Raw genomic sequence first — 14,797 nt, 5'->3', positions numbered from 1 at the left:
CAAAGGTTGTAAAGAGGGGTGAAATACTCCCCCATGAACGAGACACAACCATATAGCATTCTAACATCAAATTGCTTTGGGTGTACAAACAATAATAAGTGTTGACAAGAAGTGGGGGAGGGGCACACTCAGACACTGCTGGTGGGACTGCAAATTGGTGCAGCCAATATGAAAACAGTATGGAGATTTCTTGGAAAATTGGGAATGGAACCACCATGTGACCCAGCTATCCCTTTCTTTGGTCTATACCCAAAGGACTTAAAAACAGCATACTACAGGGACACAGCCACATCAATGTTTATAGCAGCGCAATTCACAATAGCTAAACTGTGGAGCCAACCTAGGTGTCCTTCAAAAGATGAATGGGAAAAAATGTGGTATACATACACAATGGAATATTACTCAATAATAAAAGAGAATAAAATCATGGCTTTTGCAGGTAAATGGAGTTGGAGAAGATAATGCTAACTGAAGTTAGCCAATCCCACCAAAATCAAATGCTGAATGTTTCAATATAAGGAGGCTGACTCATAGTGGGATAGGGAGTGGGATCAAGGGAGGAATAGATGAACTCTAGATAGGGCCAAGGGGTTGGAGGGGAAGGGAGGGGGCATGGGGTTATTAATGATGGTGGAATGTGATGATCATTATTATCCAAAGTATAGGTATGAAGACACAAATTGGTGTGAATATATTCTGTATACAACCAGAGATATAAAAAATTGTGCTCTCTATATATAAGAATTGTAATGTATTCCATTGTTATGAATAAAAATGATTAAAAATTTAAAAAACAAATCGATATGGACATACTGTTGAAGTATTGAATATATCTGATTTTTCAAGGCCAGTATTTCAAGCTCAGAAATGACTATCCAAACACAAAGCAGATGGTTGTGGAATTTGAAGCAGGTTACTTAGTGGAGTGGTGGGGTGGGATGGAGCAGGGGCTACTGTTTCTCACCTGCTGCCTCTGTAGCACCTATGGTGAATAAAGGTAGCAGTACTAAAGGGCTTCAGAGGCTTGGATGTAATGGAGTGGGTGGACAGGGATGTTTGGCTATCATCATAATTGGGACCTATCTGAGCTACAGTGGTTACCTAGGACTCAGAGGGTCTGTCTCAGTTTCTCTTTTGCTATCTGAGATTGAAGAAGCAGCATGCTTCCTCTGAGTAAATAAATTAAGCAAATGTGGACTGAATTGCTTATTAGTCAATGCTAGGGGAAAAAACATTTTGTAAATTTGACAACATAAGAAATTTTGTATTCCTAATATAATTATTGGTATTGTCTTTGATATGAGGAAGGTTTCACACTTATCTGTTGAATTAAACCAACTCTCCATGATTTATCTGTGATTTGATAATTATTTAAAGCTTGTGTAATATTATGATATAATGAAGAAATATATATTTAGTGGTTGGCCCAATTTTTTAATTTGTTCTAATTATTTATGACAGAATGCATTTCAATTCATTATTCAGAAATGGGGCACAACTTTTCATTTCTCTGGTTGTACAAGATATAAAGTCATATCATATGTGCAATCATACATGTACCCAGGGTAATGATGTCCATCTCATTCCATCATGTTTCTTACTCCCATACCCCCCTCCCCTCCCCTCAACCCAATCCAAGGTTCCTTCATTTTTCCCACTCCCCCCCCCACCAACTATGGAAATCAGCATGTACATATCATAGCATATTTGGCCTTTGGTTTTTCACTTAGCACGATATTCTCCTATTCCATCCATTTACCTGAAAATGACATAATTTTATTATTTTAATGCTGAGTAATATTCAATTGTGTATATATATTTCAGTTTCTTTATCCATTCATCTATTGAAAGGCATCTAGGTTGGTTCCACAGTTTAGCTATTGTGAATTGAGTTGCTAAAAAGATCGATGTGGCTGCCATCACTGCAGTTTGCCGATTTTAGGTCCTTTGGGTATAGAATGAGGAGTGGGATAGCTGGGTCAAATGGTGGTTCCATTCCAAGTTTCTAAGCAATCTCCATACTGCTTTCTAGAGTGGTTGCACAAATTTCTAGTCCCACCAGCAATGTGTAACTGTACCTTTTCCCCCATATCCTCAGGTTGGCCCTATTCTTAATTAAACTAAAACCCTCTTAATTTCCTAAGTGATAAGTGCCATAAAGGTTTGAAAGGGATACCTTTTGTTATTCATCAGAGTCCCTTTCAACCAGACCAGGGTTTATAGTAACAAGTTAACTCTTTTCAAAAGTCCTTATAAATAGGGACCGGTTGCCAGGAAAAGCAACCCTGTGGTCAGAGTTGGAATTTTTCAGTTTTAATCTCCAACCCCTGGACAAGAAAAGGACCCTGACCTAATCACTAATGGTTGACAATTTAATCGTGTCCATATAGTGAAGCCACCATAAAAATCTGTTACCACACTGTTCACTAGATTTTTTGAATTTCCCTATCAAAAAGAAATTTTGTAAGCTTTGATCAGAATCTCCTAATTAGTTAATGATTTAGCCATCTACTCAACAATGTTCATATATTTCAAACCATCATGGTGCACATGATAAATGTATGTAATTGTTATAATTTTTAAAAAAGGTTCAAAGAGCTTCTGGGCTGGTGAACACGTGGATGTACTGGGTGGGTGGCTCATTCAGAAAGGAAATGAAAGCTTCCTGCACCTCCCTCATACCTTCCCTGTGCATCTCTTCATCTGGCTCTTCCTGCATTTGTGTCTTTTTATAATAAACTGGAAATTTAGTAAGTAAATTATCTTGAGTTGTGTGTGCCATTCTGGCAAATAAATGGAGCCTGAGGAGAGAGTGGTGAGAACCTCTGATTTATTCATAAGAGCAGAGGTGACAACCTGGACTAGTGATTGGCAGTTAAAATTGGGGAAAGGTAGTCTGGTGTTGCTGAGTGCTTGATTCTTGGGTCTGTGCTAACTCCAGCTAGTTAGTGTCAGAATTGAGCTAAACAGTGGGACACCCAGATGGTGTCTGCAGGAGAATCTGAGAATTGGAGAATTGCTTGGTGCAGAAAACCCACACATTTGGTGTTTGAAGTAAGGAGTACATAGAAAAAAATAAATCAGTACATTTTTCTTTTAAGCTAGTTATATTGAGTCTGAAAATAGGGGGGGGGGAAACCTAATTTGGGATTTAAGACCTATTAAAGAGACAATGGAAAGAACTATTTTGGACTCGAACATTCTGATTCCTGCTCATGAATCATTCGATTTTCAAGTGTTGCAACTTAAGCTCTTCTTGAGGAGGTATCCAGAAATAGGTTCTTTCTGGTTTCCTTGTTTTGTTCTTTTCTTCAATCATAGATATGCTTGGAAGCAGATCATGCACCACAAACATTCCTCTCTTAATGAAAATCTTCAGTGTTGTGGTCCAGGTGTTCAAATGTTTTAAGGAGCATGTGAGGTTTGCAAAGGCTTCTGCTAAACCCCTCACAGTGAATTTTCCTGGGAGTCATTCTTTCTCCTGCAGTTTCCTTTGGCTTTTTCAACTGTGCATTACTCTCCTGGATCCATTACCATCTTATGATACCATTATTGTCCATGCAGACTGTTGACTAAAATGATATGTGGTATATGACTGCAAACTCCTTTAAAGGGTACTAAAATTTACTGGTATACCATATGAGATTTTCAAAGGACTTAGTGGCATAATTTTTTTTCCTGAAGAGTAAACTATAAATTTGGTCCTAATTAAAACAACAACAAGGTTAATAAAGTGTGGATTTTTAGCATCTTAAGAAGTTTGTAGATATTAGTAGATTCCTTCCACTAAGAAGGGAGGACTAAATCATTTCAAACAAGTGTAGGAAGACTAAATATAAAACTTAATGGGAGGCATGTGCAAAGCTGCTGATAGAATCTGGCCCTAATCAAATAAGTTTTTGTGCATCTGTGTAAGGACAGCCTCAATATTATGAGCATTCCTGGTAGAAGAGTTGGTTGCTGAAGGAGAAGAAAATTCAGAATATCCTTAGAATGATGTAACAAGGAGGGGCAAATATTTGAACATAGGTGATGAAGATGGCAAAATGGGGGACATTTTCATAGTTGATGGTAAGTTAAAGTAACATCCTTCACTGCAATTTAATTAGTTAAGCCCAGTTAATAGGCAATAATTAGGAGCTAATACAGAGGTAATAAGATAATTGCACTATTTTTTCCTGCTTCTAAGGAATTCTTAAGTGAGAGCTTTCAGATCTCTCTAAAATAAAAGAGCAGTAGGATAAAGTAAGAATACAAGATGGTGATATGTTCTTCACCCTGGCTAAAATAAGGCCTAAGGGATTGTCGAGAGTCTAGAGTGGTGGTAATGAGACAATCACGTTTAATCATAGTGAAGTAATTTGCTGGCTATATTATCTCAAACTAATATATTACTTAGTATTTTTGAGACCCATTTCCTTCTCTTTGATACCATTAATACCACCTAACTAGGAGTATTTTATGAGCCTTATGTGGGATGATTTAAAATTAAGCACAGAAGTCGTGGCAACAAACAGGTACAAATATTAAGAAATGACACAATACAATTTTCTGAAAATATGGTACCTTGGGGTAAGCGTGATTTCTCCACAATAAGATAAACTCAGTCTTCATAAGTTTGACACATTAACTACTAACCCATCAAAATAATCAGCATTTCAATCACCTTTTTTAAAAAATTACTCCTCCAACACTTCCTTTGCTCTTGGTCACTACCAATTTGTTTTCTGATATCACTGATGATTTCCCCTTTTAGAGTTTCAGATGAATGGAATCATATTACTGTGTATCCCTTTGTATTTGGTTTCTTTTACTGGGTCATGTTTTATGTGATTCACTCATGATGTGTATCAATTGTCTGTTGCCTTTTATTGCGGAGAGGTATGTCCTTTTATGAATATATATCCCCTTTCCCCCAATTAAATGTTGAGGGGCATTTTAGTTACATTATTTTTTTTTTTTGTAAACACGTTTTCCTTTCGCTTGGGCAAAGATCAAGGAGTAGAATAGTTGTGATGTTTCGCTATACAACAAATGGCCTGTCATTTCTGGTGTTCATACAATTTTGCACTCCCGATCAAGAATTTACTCTGCTTATTCAACCAGTTCATGACACTTGTCAGCTTTTTTTTTTCTTATTCTAGCCATTCTATTGGGTATGGAGTAATATCTCATTAGAGTTTTGATTTTATTTCCCTGATGACTGATGATACTGAATATTTTTTCATATGCTTATTAGATATTTACATAGTCATGTAATATCTTTTGTGAAGTAGCCATTCAAATACTTTGTGCAAGACTCAAATCATATAACCCTGAGGCTGTGGCTGGGCTTGAGAAAGTTTGAGGCTTGATTTGCTTTATATGTGTCCTTTGTATTCTTCCAAGATGGTGGTGAATTTCTATAAGGAGTTGCAAAGAACTGACCTAAGTTTAATGTCTGTCAATCAAGTAGGGGCTTATCAAATTTTATAGCTACTGATAGTGATGCCTAAGTAATTTAGATAATGATGGTATCTGGGAAAGATTAGATACAGATTATTTTATAATGATACATTTGAATTCCAAAACCCATGTAAAATATACAGTCAGCCATTCATATCCCCGAGTTTTGCATCCACAGATTGAACCAACCATGGATCAAAAATATTCAGAAAAAGATGCATCTTTACTGATGATGTACAGGATTATCTTCTAAACTATTCCCTAAACACAGTATAACAACTATTTACATAGCATTTACATTGTGTGAGATATTATAAGTGGTCTAGAGATGATTTAAAGTGATTAGGTTATATGCAAACACTACACTATTTTATATAAAGGATTGGGGTACCTGCAGATTTTGGTTTCTGCAGGGAGTCTTGAACTTGATTCCCCTTGGATACTGATGGAAAACTGTACATGGGGATTCCCTCATCAATCCTTTACTTTTGAATAGCCTACATCAGTCCATGTAAAATCAAAGTAATACAAAATAGAAGACAGAGAAGAACTCACATAGTTATCTCATGCTAGCCACAGGTACCATAAACATACATTGGAGAAAGGATACCTTCTTAAATGAATAGTGCTGGGAAAACTGGAAATACATATGCAGCAAAATGAAATTAAAACCCGATCTCTCACCATATACAAAACTCAACTCAAAGTGGATCAAGGACCTAGGCATTAGACCAAAGACCCTGAGCCCACTAGAAGAAAATGTAAGCCCAACAGTCCAACATATTGGCTCAGGAATTTGACTTCCTCAACAAGATTCCTAAAACACAAGAAACAAAAATCAAGAACCAATAAATGGGATAGTATCAAACTAAAAAGCTTTTGCACAGCAAAGGAAACAATCAATGCCACCTGCATCTCAGACAGAACATTAATCTCCAGGATATATAATAAAGAACAGCCCCCCCCCCCCCAATAACCTAATCAATAAATGGGCAAAGGAACAGCCACTTTGAACAGGCACTTCAAAAGAAGAACAAATGACGGGTCAATAAATATATGAAAAAGATTAACATCTCTAGCAATTAGAGAAATGCAAATCAAAACTACTCTAAGATTTCATCTCACTCCAGTCAGAATGGCAGCTATTAAGAATATAAAAAAGTGTTGGCAAGGATGTGGGGGGCGGGGAAAGACACACTCATACATTGCTGGAGGGACTGCAAATTGGTACAACCACTGTGAAAAGCAGTATGGAGATTCCTCAGAAAACGTGGGATGGAGCCATCATTTGACACAGTTATTCCATTCTTCAGCCTATACCCAAAGGACTTAAAAAATTAGCATACTATAGTGACAGAGCCACATCAATGTTTATAGCAGCTCAATTCACAATAGCTAAGCTATGGAACCAACCTAGGTACTCTTCAATGGATGAATGGGTAAATAAAATATGATATACATATGTGCACATGTATATACACACACATACACACAAACAATGGCATATTACTCAGCCATAAAGAATGAAGTATGGCATTTGCCAGTAAATAGATAGAAATGGACACTATCATGTTAAGTGAAATAAACCAATCCTCCAAAAACCAAAGGCCAAATGTTCTCTGGTATGTGGATGCTAACACACAATAAGTGTGGGGAAGGGAAGAATAGAAGTTCCTTGAATTAGACAAAGGGGAAATGAAGGGAAGGTGTGTAGGGGGGGTAGGAATAGGAAAGACAGTAGAATGAACTGGACATAACTTTCCTATGTTCATTTAGGAATACATGACCAGTGTAACTCCACGTCATGTACAATCACAAGAATAGGAAGTTATACTCCATGTATATCTAAGTAGACTCTACTGTCATATATAACTGAAGATTAAAAAAATTAAAAATCAAAGTAATACATTTAGCTACAGAAAATATCAAGATAAAATAGAACCACAACTAAGGACAAAAAGTTTTTAAACCTTCTCTTCCTCTGATCACCCCTGAAGCTTTCCCTCTCTTTTCCCACTTCCCTCCATTCCTCTCCAGGTGCAGTGGGGTTAAATCTGTTATAGCAATTGCAATTTTATCTACAGACCCTTCCAGTTTTCTCAACTGTGCTTAACATGAAATTTGGGGGAGGTTAGTTTTCCATCCTAAGAATATTTTTCAGTAGACAATGCCATTTTGAGTGTGTAATAAAACTGACAAATGACACCTGTGCAAAGCACAATATTGGCTGTACTATTTCTGTGAAGGCACCAAGGCAAGTTCACGTATTTTCCTGGGAATGTTAATGTCAACTCTGAGTGCTTTCTGCAGTATTTATGCTTACCCAGGTGTATCTGTACCATAAAAATTGTCAGAAGGGATGCGTGCATTGTTTTCCGTTTGACCATTATAACTGTTTTTGTGTCGAAGGGAAAATGTAATCTTGAAGGAAAAATTATTTACTTCTTACCCAGATTATTCTTCAGGTCATGGTGGGCTCAGTTGTGATAAAGGGTGAAGACAGATAGTTATGCTTACATCCCTGCAGCCAAGTCAGATATTGACCATGACATTGCCCTGTATATGAACCTATGCCATGCCCATCAGGGATGGGGGATTTGAGAATTACTGGCATATTTGGAAACTTTAATTATATTGCGGTTGACCAGCTCAAAATTACACAAACTAATTATATCTCAAGAGAAATACATTCTTAACAGTTAATCCCTACTCTTTCTCCTCTATTGCAACTTATAGTAGCAGACTCCAGTGTTTTACTTTAGAATAAAACAATACTTACATATGGGTAAATTATTTAAGGCACTTGGCTTTAAGCTCCTAGAAATCAAATGTTAGCTTCAGACTAGACACCATTTCAGCATTTACATGGAAGAGTTTGAATAGGAAATAAAACAGAAACTTCCATGATATTTTCTAATTTCATTAATTTTTTTCCAGAAAAAAGTAATCAAGTCCTAGTTGAAATTACCTGTACAACTGATTTTAAAAAGTGATTTTGGATATTGCTTAAATACAAGTTGGTTGTGTTTGAAATAAGAAAAAATTGACAGGAAAATTCCAATGAAGTGATTAAGGAAGAGCTCTAGGACTTAGCAAGATGCAGAGACATGGGATGCAAGCATTGGGAAAAAAAAACAAAACAAAACCAAAATAGACCAGAAACCATGACCCTAGCCAAGGGAGTCCTCATGAGAGACTCCCAGTCAACCCCAAAACCATGGAAGCCAATAATCCTAGGAATATGGAATACTCCTATAGCTCTCAAGTTTGGACCCCCATTTGGGGAGCTGCCTAATAGAGTCTGCACGGTAGTTTTCTTTGTAGAAGAAACACATTTACTCTCCAGACTTCTAGAGCTCTGGTTATTATACCTTGCTGTCATCTTAAGAAGAGAACCACCATAGAATTCAAACTGTTTTAGAGGCCAGCAGGCTTTTCCATATCCCCATTAATGGGCTTCCACAGATATCACATCACTCTGGTACATGAGCCTGAAGCCTCATGATCCCAGCAAAACCCATCAGAGCAACTGTGACCAATGCCCAAGAGTGACAAGTGCCTTGCACTACAGATGATAGGTGGTTCACCTTGAAGGAGAAGTTTGCCACCTCCAAGACCCAAGGCACTAGAGTGCTTGCCCCTAGGATCTGGGGCCCATTCTGCTCACTTCCCCTCACTTTCTCCCTTGCAATAAACTATTTCTGGGCCTGCTCCATTGCTGGAACTGAGGGAAAGTACCAGGCTCTCTCCCCATTGCCGTGGGTGCAACATTACTTCTACTACTGAGGGTCCAGTGCCAGGGGTCACTGTTAACAGGACAGCTCACCCTAGCAATACATGAGGAAGTGTCCACCAAGTGCCATGCTTCCAAACCCACCACTCTTCGTGTTGCCAGAATGGCCACAACCTGCACACCTCAACACTGCTGATGCATGGGCTGCCAAGATCCCCTTCCCATTCCCCCAACCCCTGCACAGCCCCTGGAGACAGATGGGATCTTACTCTGCTGCCCCTTGTTCCATGCCCAATGTCATGAAATAAAGCTGAAGAAGCAACAATAGGTGGATGACACTGTGGCACCCAACTGGAACCCATACCAATGTAGCCTATGAAATCGGTACCCATAAGACACGTCTTCAGGAAAAAGCTTTCTACTGTAAAATATGTTGTGGTTTGAATATGGGGTATGCCTCAAAAGCTCCTGTGTTCATGCAGAGGCAAAATTTTTTGCTTTAACCCAATCAGTCCATCCTAGTTTGAATGGACTCAGTGGGTGGTAACTGTAGTAGGTAGGGCTTGGCTGGAGGAGGCTTGGCTGGAGGAGGTTGGTCACTGGGGGTGTGATCTGGAAGCATTCATCTTCCTTGTGGCCCCTTCCCCTTTCTCTCCCTGCTTCCTGGCTACCATGAGGTAAGCAGCTTTCCTCGGTCACAACATCTGCCATGATATTCTATCTCACCTTGGGCTCAAAGCAATGGAGATGGCCAATCATAGACCTCTGAAACCATGATCCAAAATAAACTTTTCCTTTTTTAAGTTGTTCTTGTTGGGCATTTTGGTCACAGTGATAAAAGGCTGATTGACACAGGACACTTTATAGAATTGGTAGTCAATTTACCTGCCAGATGGGCAAATATCAACATAGGGACATGTCATAGAAAAGGATATTAGCCACATGCCTGAGAAAGAATTCAAATGAATGATTCTGAGGAAAGTAAGAGACACATCAATGAAATTAGGAAAACAATTCATGGTATCAATGAGAAATTCAGCAAAGAGAGATCACAAAAAATGAACCAAACAGAAATCTTGGAGATGAAGAACTTAAATGAATTGACTTAAAAAAAAATAGCTAAGTCTCAATAGCAGACTAGATCACATAGAATATATGAACCCAAAGACAGGTCTTTTGAAATATCCTTATCACACAAAATAACTCAAGGAAAACAATTAAAAAGAATGAAGAATGCCTTCAAGCCTTCAAGACTTACGGGATATCACTGAATTTTTTCTTTGGGGACAGAGAAGGTGGGGGTATACCTAAATATAAAGAGAAGGTAGAAAAGCAGAGAAAACCTATTCAATGAAATGATATCTGAAAGCTTCCTTAGTCTGGGCAAAGATAAACATCCAGATACAGGAAACCCAAAGAACCCTAGGCAGATTTGACAAGATCCTTACTGAGAATATATCATCATTAAACTGTCAAAGTATAAGAGAAAATTCTAAAGAAAATAAAAGTGCCAATTTACATTTTAAAAACCCTCCATTTGACTATTAGCAAATTTCTCAGCAGAAATCTTACCTGCCAGGAGGGAATAGGAAACTGTTTTCAAAGTTCTGAAAGGAAAAACCTGCCTACCAATAATACATTACCTGCAAAGCTATCTTTCAGAAACTGAAGAACTAAAGATCTTTCACAAGAAGCAAGAATTGAGGAAATTTCTTCAGCACTATATTGGGCTTATGAAAGATATGTAAGGAAGTTCTGAGACATGAAAGAAAGGTAACTACCATCATGAAAAGAAAGAATAAAACCCACTGGAAGAGCAAATGCACAACAGGTAAAAAGAATTAAGCCAATATAGAAAACCATCAAATCACACAAATAACAAGAGGGGACACAGAGCAAAGGGTATTCAAGGCAATGAGAAGAAAATTAACAAAATGATAAGATTAAGTCATGACTAGTAATATTAACGTTGAATATAAAGAGTAAATTCTCAATTAAAAGACAGACAATGAATGAAATTATGGCAGTGTTGGTAAACGGATGGAACTGGAGACTATCATGCTAAAGTGAAAAAAAGCCCATCTCCCCAAACCAAATGCCAAATGCTCTCTCATGTCTATGTGCTAACACAATGAAGGGGGCAGGGAGGAGAGGGAAGAATAGAAGTTCATTGGATTAGACAAAGGTGAGTGAAGGGAAGGGTGGGGTGGGAATAGGAAAAAAACAGTAGAATAAATTAGACAAAACTTTCCTATATTCATGTATAAATACACGGCCAGTGAAACTCCACAGCATGCACAATTGCAAGAATGGGATCCTAGTTAGAATAAATTATAATACATGTATGTACAATATATCAAAATATTCTCTGTCATGTATATTTAAACAACAACAACAAAAGACTGAATGAATAGTAAAACATGACCCAGAACAATGCTAAGTACAAGGAACCAGGAAAGTACACAGAGACCGAAAGTGGAAAGACAGAGAAAGATATTCCATGCCATTAGAAACAAAAAGCAGGAGTAGCTATACTTCTACCAGAAAAAAAAAATACACTTTAAGATGATACACGAAAAAAGAATAAAGATGGTCACTATATAATGATAAAGGGATTAATGTAACAAGATATGACAATAAATGTATATGAACCTAATGCCAGAACCCTCAAGTTTTAAAAATCAAACATTATGGAGATAGGTTCCAATATAATAATAGTTGGGGTCTTCATGATCCCATTTTCATCAATGGACAGATTATGCAGACCTCCCCCCCTGAAAAAAAAACAACATAGGAATTAAACTATGTTTTAGAACAAATGGACCAAACAGACATTTACAGAATATTTCCTACAATAGTTGCAGAATATATGAATATTCTTCTGGATAGATCATACATTAGGCTACAAAACAACTCTCAACAATTAAAAAAAATCAAAATAATGTTGTGCATTTTTTTCTGAATACATTGGGAAAAAACCCTAAAAACCAAAATAAACTAGAAATTATGCAACGATATGGAGATCAGTTAATGCACTATTGAACACCAAGTAGTTGTTAATGAGATTGAATCAGTAACAAAAAAGTCTCCTCAATGAAGAAAAGCCCAGGACTAGGTAACTTAATTGCTGAATTTCACTAAACTAATGCCAATTCTTCTCAAGCTATCACAAAAAAATAAAAGGGAGAGAGTTCTTTCAAATCAGCTATAAAGCCGGGGTTACCCTAATATCAAAAGCCAGACAAACAATAAAAACAACTACTCAATATCCCTGAAAAATAGATGAAAAAAATTCAACAAAATTCTACTAAACTGACTGCCACAGTATATCAAAAAGATCATATGGACTTTGTCCAAGGGTAACGAGGATGCTTCAACATACACAAATTAATAATCTTAATATATCACACCAAAAGCTGAACAACAAAAAATCACTTGATCATTATCTTAGTAGATGCAGAAAAGGAATTTATAAAATTTCACCATTCTTTCATGATAAAAATAGTGAACAAATTGTAGAAGGAATATATTTCAGTGTGATAAAGATTACATACAACAAACCCACAGTCAGTGTCATACTAGAGAAAGCTGTGTTTTCTTTAAGATCAGGAACAAGACAAAGGTGCCCACTCTCAATAAATTCAACACAGGGTTGGAAGTCTTAGAACAACTGCACAAGAGAAAAGACATACAAATCGGAAAAGAACATGTCAAATTATCCTTTTTAGCAGATTATGTGATTCTCTGTATAGAAATAACCTTAGGAACTCCATCAAAAGACTATTAGAACTGTTAAAGATTTAGCCGAGTTGTAGGATACCCAAAAAATAAATAAATAAAAATAAAATAAAAAAAAACATACGAAAGTCAGTAGCATTTCTATACACCAAGAGAAATATATATACGATAAGTATATACGATAATGAACTTCATGAGAAAGAGATCCCATTTATAGTAGCTACAAAAACAAAATACTTACAAATAAATATAACCAAAAAAGTAAAAGACTTCTACAATAAAAATTACAAAACTTTGATTAAAGTAATGGAAGAAGATACAAAAAGAGAAAACATTTGCTATGTTCACACAGTGGAAGATTCAATACTGTCAAAATAGTTATGTTACCCAAAATGATTTATAGAGGCAATGAAATCCCCAAATTTCCAATGATATTCTTCCTAGAGTGATAAAAATTAATTATAAAATTCAGATAAAGGCACAAAGACCCCAAACAGCCAAAGAACTCTTGAGCTTAAATAAAAAGCTAGAGACATCCATCATAATACCTAATCTTAACACATACTACAGGGCTACATTAATCAAAACAGCATGGTACTGGCATTAAAAAAAAAAAAAAAAAAACTGACAGAGCAGTGTATCGGAATAGAGCTTCCAAAAGTGAAAACCACAAATCTATAGCCAACTGATTCTTAACATTAGAGCGATTGGCCTCTACAATAAGTGGTGCTGGAAAACCAGTTATCCATATGCAAGAGATTGAAATTTGACTTTTCCCTCTCGTCCTGCACAAAAAATATCAAATCAAAATGGACCAAGGACTTACAGGCAAGACCTACAACTCAAACTGTTAGAGGAAACACTTCAATACAGCAGCAAAGGCAGTGATTCTTTTGTATAACGCCCCCAAATGATAGGCAACAAAGCAAAAATAGACCAATGGGATTATAGCAAACTAAGAAGCTTTTGCACAGCAAAGGATAATCAACAGTGAAGACATGATCTACAGAACATGAGAAAATACTTCCCCACTATTAGACAAATATCTGTAATATATAGGGAACCAAAACAAAAATTCAACAATAAAAATACTCCAATTTAACAGGGCCCAAATGATCTGAATAGACTTTCCTCAAAAGCAGAAATGACCAATAAATATTTTAAAATATGCTTATTATTAACTATCATCAAAATGCAAATATAAAACTCAATAAGATATCATCTCACCTCATCTAGAGTAACTATTGAAAAAAACAAAATGTGACACATGCTGGGGTGGATGTGGAGAATAGGACAATGGAAATGTAAATAAATACAATCATTTTGTTAAACAGTATGGAGTTTTCTCAGAACAACTAAAACTAGATAAACCTTCTGATTCAACTATTTCACTGTTGATTATATGTCCAGAAGAAATAAAATTAGTATATCAAAAACATCTGCGGGTGGCTCACACCTGTAATCTGAGTGGCTTAGAGGCTGAGGCAAGAGGATCACAAGTTCAAAACTAGCCTCAGCAACTTAGAGAGGCCCTAAGCAACTTAGGGCTTGTCTCTAAGTCAATAAATAATAAAATAAATAAATAAATGGCTGGTGATGTGGTTCAGCGGTAAAATGCTTCTTGGTTCAATCCCTGGTTTAAAAAAAAAATCTGCACTCCCATGTTTATTGTGGCACTATTGACAATTGTTAATATATATTTGAACCTGAGTATCAATCTCTGAATAAATGGTGGTATATATACACAATGGAATATTTAATTATTTGATGCAAAAATGGAAAGACATTATGTTAGGTAAAACGTAAGACCCAGAAAAACAAGTACTACATGTTCTGATACATGTGAAAGCTAAAACAGTTGCTGTCTATAAACTAACAATT

The sequence above is a fragment of the Spermophilus citellus genome (assembly GCF_964194105.1).
Source record: "Spermophilus citellus genome assembly, chromosome: 12".
NCBI classification, from domain to species: domain Eukaryota; kingdom Metazoa; phylum Chordata; class Mammalia; order Rodentia; family Sciuridae; genus Spermophilus; species Spermophilus citellus.
This window is presented reverse-complemented; position numbering follows the sequence as displayed.